Consider the following 9,490-nt stretch of genomic DNA (forward strand, 5'->3'; position numbering starts at 1 on the left):
AGTAGTTCCTCTGAAGACGATCATGAGTCTGTGGCCCTTCACTTAGTGGGGAATGGACATCCTTGGACCTTTCCCTACCAAAGTCGGGAAAAAGAAATTCCTCCTTGTCATAATGGACTACTTCACCAAGTGGGTGGATGCCAAAGCCCTGGCACACATCACTGCACAGAATGCCTGAAACATCTTTTGGCAGAGCATTGTTTGTAGGTTCGGCATTCCTCGAATCCTCATCACTAACAACGACACTCAATTCACTGATCGTAAGTTCAAAGCCTTCTACACCGACCTAAAGATAGAACCTTCCAGTCGAGTAATCTGTGTTTCCTGCAGAAGTGTTTTTTAATTCCCGTGAGATCACCGAGAGACCTTGAAGGGTGGTGATGAACGCATGAAGGCTCGGGGTACACATAGACTCTCTTTTTGATCTCTTTGCTGGTTCTCTGCCTCAGCTTCCACGGAAGATTATGGCCTCTCCTGTGAAACTGAAGGTTCTGATCTCTCTGAAAACCCTTGTTGCAGATCTCGCGCACAAATCTGTTGGTTGCCAATAGAGTTTTAGGGGATAAAGCAATCACTTCAGCATCTAGGTCTGAAACAATAAAATAAAAGACACATATAGGGAGATTAATTAGAATCAGCTGCAAGAAATCCAACACAATAAAAACGAAAATGAAGAACAAGGAGGGAAATTTACCTGGGTTTCTAGGGAGATTTCTCTTCCTCTTGATCTTCTGTTGTTGCGGCTGCTGAGAAATGGCAGAGAACATGGGTTTCAAGCTACTTAAGTCCTGAACTCTAGTACCAGAAGAGACACTAGCTTCCTCGGACAAGGAGGTTGAATTGGACATGGTTGCAGGCAACATGCCTGTGAATAAAACTCCAAGCAAAGTGAGATCTCTTTCTCTTGACTGGATTTCTTTCAACACCTCGCCCTTATTGCTTGACGGTTGATCGACTACTTTACAAATGAATGAAACAACAGGAAAAAAAAAAGAAAAAATAACAACGAAATAGAAACCCCCAGCTTGGAATACAGCACAATACAGCCTAAATGAAGCACAGGTGGCTGTGATATCTTGACACAGAAACGCATTAGTGGCAAAAGAAAATCTCTTGATTCAGATTTTTTTTTTTTAATTTAGTCTTACTTTTATATTTCCTGCATCTCCAAGTCTGATGTAAAGCTTGAGTGTCAAGCATGGGCCATGGTGGCGGTTATGGTGGCGAACTGAGAACATCACCCCTCCGGTAGGCTATGGTGGTGGCTAGCGGCGAGCCCTTTCGGTTCTGTTTCATTTTGTTGAGAAAGAAGGTGATGAACAGTGTATTTTATTTCAAAAGTTGGAATTTAAAATTCGGGTACTAAATTGGCAATCTTCCTAAAGTATAGGGTATCTATTAGGAATTTTCCCTTTTTTCAATTATTATCCATTAAATAAAAATTTTTATAACTATAAAAATAAAAATTGTTTCAATATATAATACTGTGAGTCTAGAACTAGTGTACCACCCTGGCCACCAACGGAATACCATTTCAAGTGGTTGGATCTTAGTGGTAGAATCTTGGCTCACGAGTGGGATGACTCGAAAAAATAGTTTGGGTTATGGGACACCACTTCAATGGTCCGGGTTATAAAAGTCATCTTGCCTATAACAAATTTTTATTATTTTTACTATGTCTTGGAGTTAGGGGTGGCCACGAATCGAGCTCTTTACGAGCAATTCAAGCTCGACTCAGTTTCAACTGAGCTTCGAACCGAATTCGAATAGCTACACAATAATAATAATAATAATAGTAATAAAATTAAAGAAAATAATATATGTGATAAAAATATGATATATAATATTTTTATTTTTATATATAATAATAACTAATTATTATAGATTTAATTTTTAAATATCAAATAAAAATATTTTTTATATATAACTTTTTTTATTTCGATAGAACATTTTTCTCAAATCAAGCTTGAGCCGAAGCAATCTTAATCTTAGGAACTTTTGACTTGAGACGACCTCGAGCTCAAGGTTCTAGCTATTTAAGCTCGGCTCAGCTCGAATCCACCCCTGCTTGGAGTTAATAATTAGTTTACTGCCAAATGGACATTAAGATCAACAAGAATTTGAAATTATTAGTATTTCCCATCCCACCTCAATTGCTTTGTAACTTGGATAAATAGCTTTAAAGTTGAATAACCCCTCCAAACAAGAACCTTTAACTTTCACAATATTCTTAGATTGAGAACTTGAGATGAACACCACGTGTATGGCAAAAGTCCCATATTGGTAAAGCATAAGAAGTTCTTGTTCCTTATTAGATCCATCAGTCCATTAGATGTTGCCGAGCTTGGTAGCACAAGCTTGTAACTCAAGCGAGGGCACCAAGGTGATTGAACGTTGTTCCGATTCTTACAAGCAGGTGCAGTCGGAGATAATTTGCTGGCACGCCCATTCCAGGTACGGTGTTGAACCATGTGACTTGAACAAAAGCTTGGGTCATATGGCTCTTAGAGTGGAGGGCACCGCGTCAGGCTGGCTTCACAGAGCAGCGAAAACCTCCCGCTCCTATCAGTGGAAGGACAACGAGCTAGTGCTTCCCTGTCCCAACAATTGCCCTAAGAGTCGAGGCTAATCGGACAATCACCTTTTGTTTTTTTTTTTTACTGTAAGTCTATAACAGCTATTGGATTCATTCAAGGGAAGAGATTTGGGTTTTTATGGAATCTTGTAGATCAATTTTAATTTCCCTTTTCTTTCTCAATTTGCTTAGCTACTCGTGTAGATCAATTCTTGTGTCTTTCCATTCTTTGGAATTTGTCTAAAAATTAACTCTTAAAAGACCCAAAGGAAGAGAAAAACAAATGGAAAAAACTCATGTTCTTTAAAATTGGATAAGATAGAAAAACAAGCAGATCGAACTTGTTCTACTCTTTTCACTACTGCTTTCCAAGTTTTCTTCAGATTTCCAGGCAGGAATCACTAGGTTTGGTTGCTACATCATATGATATATGATATTCTGGAAACCTACAAATGGAAACATTTTGCCTTTCAGTGTTTGAATTTAAAGTGATCAAAATGGAGGAAATCCTAATTTGCTGAAGGTTGGTGATGATATCATCATCTACTGAAGTTTGTCTTATTGCCTTAATTGATTTGATGGCATGCATTTTTCAATTATTATCCATAAATAAACAAATGATAATAAATAAAATAATAAAAATTGTTTCAATATATAATTCTAGGGGTCTAGAACCAGGGTACCGCCATGACCAATGTCCACCCAATCGGACACCATTTCAGGTGATTGCATCAAGTTAATTAAAATTTAACACTTTAACCTATCCGTTAATCTCTAATCTTCCGTTTCCCATTCTTATATCCTTCAAATTCCCTCTTCTGGTCAACTTCTTCGAGCTCTCTCTTCTGGTTGAATTTCTCCTTCGAGTTCCCTCTTCTGGTCAACTTCTTCGAGCTCTCTCTTCTGGTTGAATTTCTCCTTCGAGTTCCCTCTTCTGGTCAACTTCTTTGAGTTCCCTCTTCTGGTCGAACTTCAAGGGAACAAATTTGTTCTGAAAAAATTTACAATACGTTTTTTGGCCTACAGATCAGTTGCTAATTCATTCTAAAGAAGTTTTGCCCTTTGATATCAGGTTCAAACATTTTTAGCTGAATAAATGGGCACTTAAATTATTCAGTATTTGATCATGACAAGTTTCAGTGGCTACACATTAACAAAGTATGAATTGAAGTTTGACAACTGCATCAAATTAACATTAAACGAGCAATGGAATTCATTTCCATGCAGCCAAAAAGCAACCCTAAGAATCAAGAATCAACCTACAAATATACATGTACTCCAAGTTTCTTTTTCATTAATTCCACCAATACCTCGTTGTGTAGATCCCCGCTGCAAGTTCTGTCACTCCAGCACTTATTCTGGTCTGTCAATATGGCCCGCAAGCCACCTACAAGAGAACAAGACTCATCATTCAAACTCCAACATATACACAAATGTAGAGAAGAGGGATCTAATTAATAATAGTGTCTAGCGAATGAGATAACACCTAAGAATGTGTTTGCCGTTTACGATTGGTGTCGTCCATGGAGAACATAAAGAAAATCAAATATGATATCGAATACAGAGAGAGATGGAGAGAAAAGACAGAGAAAGAGGAGATAGAGATTTACCGGTGGTAAGATGTCGCCACTGGTTCCATCCTCGCCGGTGATGTGAAGTTTGATAAGAGATAGAAAGAGATGACTGTGGGAGAGATTCATCCAAGGAGGAAGAATGAACGGAAAGACGTTAACGCCTTTATTATTTGAAATGAATTTCTTTTTTTAAAATGTGATTTTAATTGTTGTTGAAACCGGTTACCTGCGATACCCTGTATTCATCGAAATAGAAAGTCGAAGGTGATTGGTCCATCTCATCCGATATGATATGGAAATCATAGATTTTCCCTAGTTTAAAATAAGGTTCATTCCCTTACCGTTAACTTTCCGTCACACTCAGTCGCATAACATCACATGACCAATATGTTTTTTTCAAAACTTCTGAAAATACCCTTTCGAATCTCTCTCTCCTTACCTCCTTCCCCACATAGCAGACTATTCTAACAGAGATTAACTGAAAAATCTTAGATCTGGTACATAGGCTACATGATCCTTCGGCGGTCAGATCCGGTCCAAATCTCATATCTGAGTATCTCTTAGACTCCATGTCATTTCCCTCAACAGTGCTTAGCTCCTCTGGGACCATTATAGACATAGGCACTACCATCACTTGCTTGCCACCGTTGGCGGCTCTCTGATCAGCTCTCTGACAAGCAATGTCAGATTGTCCTTCAGTTACCAGCGTTGGTTTGTGGTGCCCAGGATTGTTGTTATAAAGAGCATAGCTCTAGTATGTTTAGTTTTTGTCAGGAATGATGGTCAGGCAAAGAAGCCATAGTTGAAAAAACAATAGCAATAGAAATTAGAACCAGCGGCAACAGCACTGACCTTGCTCTCTCTCCCTCTCTCTCTCCCTTGCTCCTCACCACCACCGACCTCATTCCCACCATTTTCCCATTTGTCATGTATTGGAAACATTGGATTCCAAGACCGGCAAGCAACACTCACTGAAGTGAAGGGGAATGCCTCAAGAATTCACTCCACATAGATTTCTCTGAACTAGCCATCCCTGCTGCCTGTCGTATATCTAACAGCCTTCATTCTGCCTCATTCTCATTTTCATTTGTTTTTAGCAAGATCGCTCTTGCTTCTTCAACGGCGGTGTTTTCATTTGTTTTTATAAACCAACAAATACGAAAAATAGACAAATGGGTTCTCTTAGTGTGTTTCCCTGTGTGATGGTTTGAGTTCCAACATCAACTATTACTTCCTCATCACTGTGAATGAGTGATGAAGAAGGCATCATTAATATTTCTTTTGAAGGGAATTTTCATCATGAATTGATATTTAATTTAAGAGGGGGGTGCGGCCAGGATGATGGATCTAAGTGGGAAAGGGTTTATGGAATGAGGTGACAACTTCAGGGATGGAGATACAACGGTGGTGTGTTAAGACGTTCTTTTGGTGAAAGAGGAGGAGACTGGGAAGTGGGAACTGTTAGCGATGGAGAGCGGCATTCTTTCAGTGGAAGAGGAGGAGACGGGGAACTATGAGCGGTGGAAACGATTCAGGCTCTGCCGCTGGACAGGACCCCTGTATACCATCCCATCTCTAGAAAAAAAAAAAAAAAAAGATAAAACCGAGAAACAGGAAACTAGATCTGTTTTTGAAACACTCATCAGGCTCCCTCACAGGACGGGACCCCTGTATACAATCCCATCTCTAGAAAAGTAAAAAGACAAAACCCAGAAAAAAGAAACTAGGTCTACTCCCAAACCCTCATCTAGACTCTCATAAGCTCCCCAACAGTGACAACTTTCTTTGACTTAGGTGGATCCTTCCCCTACAATGACAGAGAATGGAGATTGGGAATTGCAATAGTCATCTTGAGGAAGGGAAAATTCAAACCGTCTCCGAAACATCATCAGAATTCCTCATCAATTGCGTTTTATTTTGAAATTTGAGAAAAAGTGTAGGACAAATTCGACATTTCATTTCTTTTTGTTAGCACTTAACGACAATGTCAATTATTAGAAAGAGTAAGGGTACTTTAAGGCAATATGTAAACAGTACGGATAGAGTTAGTCAATTAGCTAAATAGTAGGGGTAGTTTAATGAAATTGCCCATATATATGTATATAATTATTTATTTTTATTGAAAGTTTGGCCTATAGTTGAGCTCAAACTTCAAGCTTTTGAGTTGAATAGAACTCAAGCTCAAGCCTTTAACTTGAATTGAGCTCAAGTTCGAGCACAATCACCATAGGTTTTTTGTGAGCCTAGCTTTAATAGCTAGGTATTCAGCTCAGCTCAGCTCGAATCCACCATTGCTTATAAATCGAGCATGGGCATAAGGTAGTCAAACGTTGGCCCGACTCTAACAGGTATGGATAATCGATAGAGTTTGCATGGACACCCCATATGTGCCCCACAAATATCTCAACCGTGCACTAGGAACATCTCCCAAAGCAAGTATGGGAGATGTTCCCAATGCATGTTGAGATGTGCATGTGGGGCGCTCTTTGCGGGCCACCAATCTTAACTCCAATTGGCACTTATTTGTTGTCACGCTCATCTCAATTATAGAGGTGAGCCACGTGGCTTTTGCAAAGGCTTGGGTCATATCCCTAAAACGGGATCAACTTCCCACATAGCGCACCCCATAGGGTCCCCACCGCCCATCCCCTCTGTGCATTGGGAATATCTCCCCATCACAAGCACAGGAGATATTCCCAATGCACGGAGGGGATGAGTTGTGGGGTGCATTCTTTGGGCAGCCAATCTGATCACCATGTCCCTCTTAGAATGAAAGGCACTACATCAGCTGTTAGGCTGGTTTCTTAAAGTAGTGAAAACCTCCTACTCCTAAGGAAGGCAACGGGGTATTCTCAGGGAGGGTTTTGTAAATTCTAGACCCTATCTGCCACTTTAAACCTCCCAACCTGTACCAGCCCCAAAATCCGTAATGGGTTAGATTTTGAGAATCCAAATCCTTCCTACACATGAAAATGAAAAACCCTCTCTAACCCTACTCTCCCTACATTCAGGGATATAGAAACTAGATAGGTTTAAAACTCACATATAATTCCATATTCTCTCGTGTTATGTATAAGCAATAAATTAGTAAAATAACATAAACAACAAAATTTCTAATTATTTAGTTAAGCCATATAAAAAGTATATAAATTATCAATTATCCTTTACATTAAATTCAATAGGTTATTAAATCCAATACCTATTAATAAAGTTTATATGCTGTGTAACAATTTATAGATCGGGAATGATCAAATATCCAAAATGTATGTCTCTCTCCCAGCCGTTCTTTCGCTCTCAATACATGAATGTATTCATGTCTTTAAAAGGACAAAGGGAGATCGACCTCTGCGTCTTTTTTTTTTTTTTTTTTTTGTTATGGATCGATGTTATTTTTGTTTAATAGGAAGCAGGGAATAGTTAATCAAAAGCAGTGTTTTCAAGCAGCAATTGATCCTGTGTTTTTGGACCATTTGAATCGTCACTAAATCTTTATTTTAGGTATTTTAGGTCCGATTCTATTGAAATTCACTGATGGGTAAAAAACCATATGATCCGAGTAGTTTAACTATTGATTGAAGAGATGCCAATGCTGTACCCGATGTAGTTCAACATTCTGTCAAGGTGATTTCTCACCACCGCCGCAATAGAGCATCTACCATCACTCAATCGAGACGCATCCAAGTTGATTTTGACCGTGTTATGTTTCAGCAGGCGCTAAAAAACATCCACCCATTTCTTCTCCGGTCTGGAGGTGCTTGAACCCTAGAAAATAGAGACATACTCCTCACAGTTTTTTCTGGCTTGCAACACCACCACTTGGGGGAAGCCATGTCCACAAAAGTTTATGGTTTCTATTCTTGAAGATCTGCCATAGCTAGTAAACACTGATTTCCATTAAATTGTTATTATTCCTTTTATCTTCTTCATATAATTTTATCCACCATGCTTTCAAGTCAGAATTCACAATATTTTTATTTTAAATTATTTTGTTTTGATTAAATTTATTTAAATGAACATTAGGATCAACACTGTCATTTTCATTTAATGGGAGATTAATTAAATTCATTGCAAATTATAAATTGTGTTTTAGTAAAATTTTAACTATAGGGTAGATTTTAGTGAATCCATGAATCTATAAAGGGTATTTTAGTAAGTGACCCTTTCTATTATTTAGCATTTGCTTAATAAGTCCCATGCATCAAATGGGTCCCCACTAGTTTTTTTTTTCTTAAACAAAGAGATGCTACACAAGACAAGATGTCGTAGCACTCCCCCTCATATCGTCTAGAAAATAACATTGAGATTCCAAGGGGGATTACCAAGGTTCATTCCCAATGAACCTTGCCCGCTATCCAGTCAACCGCTTTATTAGCTTCTTTAAACGCATGTCTATGCTCTACTCTAAATCCAAGCTGTCTCTCTATAACAATATTTCTAATCGACCAGGGAGCTTAACATTTCCCTTGAGGCAAGAAATGACAAGACTCAAATCACCTTCAATGATAATTTGATGATCTACTATGGGCCTCCCAGGCAGCCCAAATAGAGTGAGCAAAAAAAAGAAAAAAATCAAACCTAAAAAATCGATTAACTGAACCGATCAGTTTGGTTTTTGTTCAGTGTTTTTAAAAACCCGAAGGTATTGATTATGTTTCAATTAACCAATATAAAACACCGGTAGTTTGATTTTACTCTTTGGTCTTTTTTGATTTGGGTTTAACGTGTTGTATTTTGTTATGTTGTCTTTCTTTGGGAAAAAAATGATTGATGAACAATGGTGATGGGAAAATCCAGGAAGTATAAAATCTTGATTGGCAGACCGTGGAACATACTTCACTAAGTAAGAAGGAAAGCAGTCAAATAAACTTCTGTAGTCAGCAACTAATAGATGAAGCCTCTACGGTGGAATCAAATTTCCCACCAACAAAAGTCGAAGGATTGATTAAGCATAACTTTCTAACAACACTTAGGAGTAATGCTTTAAGAAAGGGTAATTGTCCAAAACCCACAATCACTTTTTCTTAAACCCACCAAAACTTTTGAAAACGTCTAAAACTCACCATGTCAATGAGATTTTATTTTCCAAAACTCACCATTCGTTGCGACACCATTAAATTTGAATGATCCATGTTGTCCATGTCAACCTAAATGCATATTTCATGACTAAACTACCCCTGAATGGTGTGGGACGGCAACCAGGATGACGACGCTCCTTCGAGCTCGGGGGGAGCTTGGGAGCAGGTTCCGGAGGCTTGGGAGACCTCCAGTGATGTGGCCACTACATCCCGGGGGAAGGAGCCTGACACCTTCGGTCCTTCCTCTATGACGACGGAGAGGCTCA

The 9,490-nt window shown here is 38.8% G+C and overlaps 1 long non-coding RNA gene and 1 other non-coding gene across 2 annotated transcripts; one reads left to right on the forward strand and one right to left on the reverse strand.

The window, feature by feature from the left end:
- Positions 1–2,337: 2,337 nt before the first annotated feature.
- Positions 2,338–2,645, forward strand: LOC148843519 (signal recognition particle RNA). Its single transcript, XR_016103996.1, has one exon.
- Positions 2,646–3,655: 1,010 nt separating this feature from the next.
- Positions 3,656–4,287, reverse strand: LOC148843520 (uncharacterized). The gene is made up of 2 exons (XR_016103149.1): positions 4,186–4,287; positions 3,656–3,962 (listed from the first exon to the last, which is right to left on the reverse strand). It is a non-coding gene; the product is annotated as an uncharacterized LOC148843520 (long non-coding RNA).
- Positions 4,288–9,490: the final 5,203 nt, after the last annotated feature.

This window comes from Nelumbo lutea, chromosome 8 (genome assembly GCF_056320005.1).
Source record: "Nelumbo lutea isolate HS-2025 chromosome 8, American lotus-T2T, whole genome shotgun sequence".
In the NCBI taxonomy this organism is placed as follows: Eukaryota; Viridiplantae; Streptophyta; class Magnoliopsida; order Proteales; family Nelumbonaceae; genus Nelumbo; species Nelumbo lutea.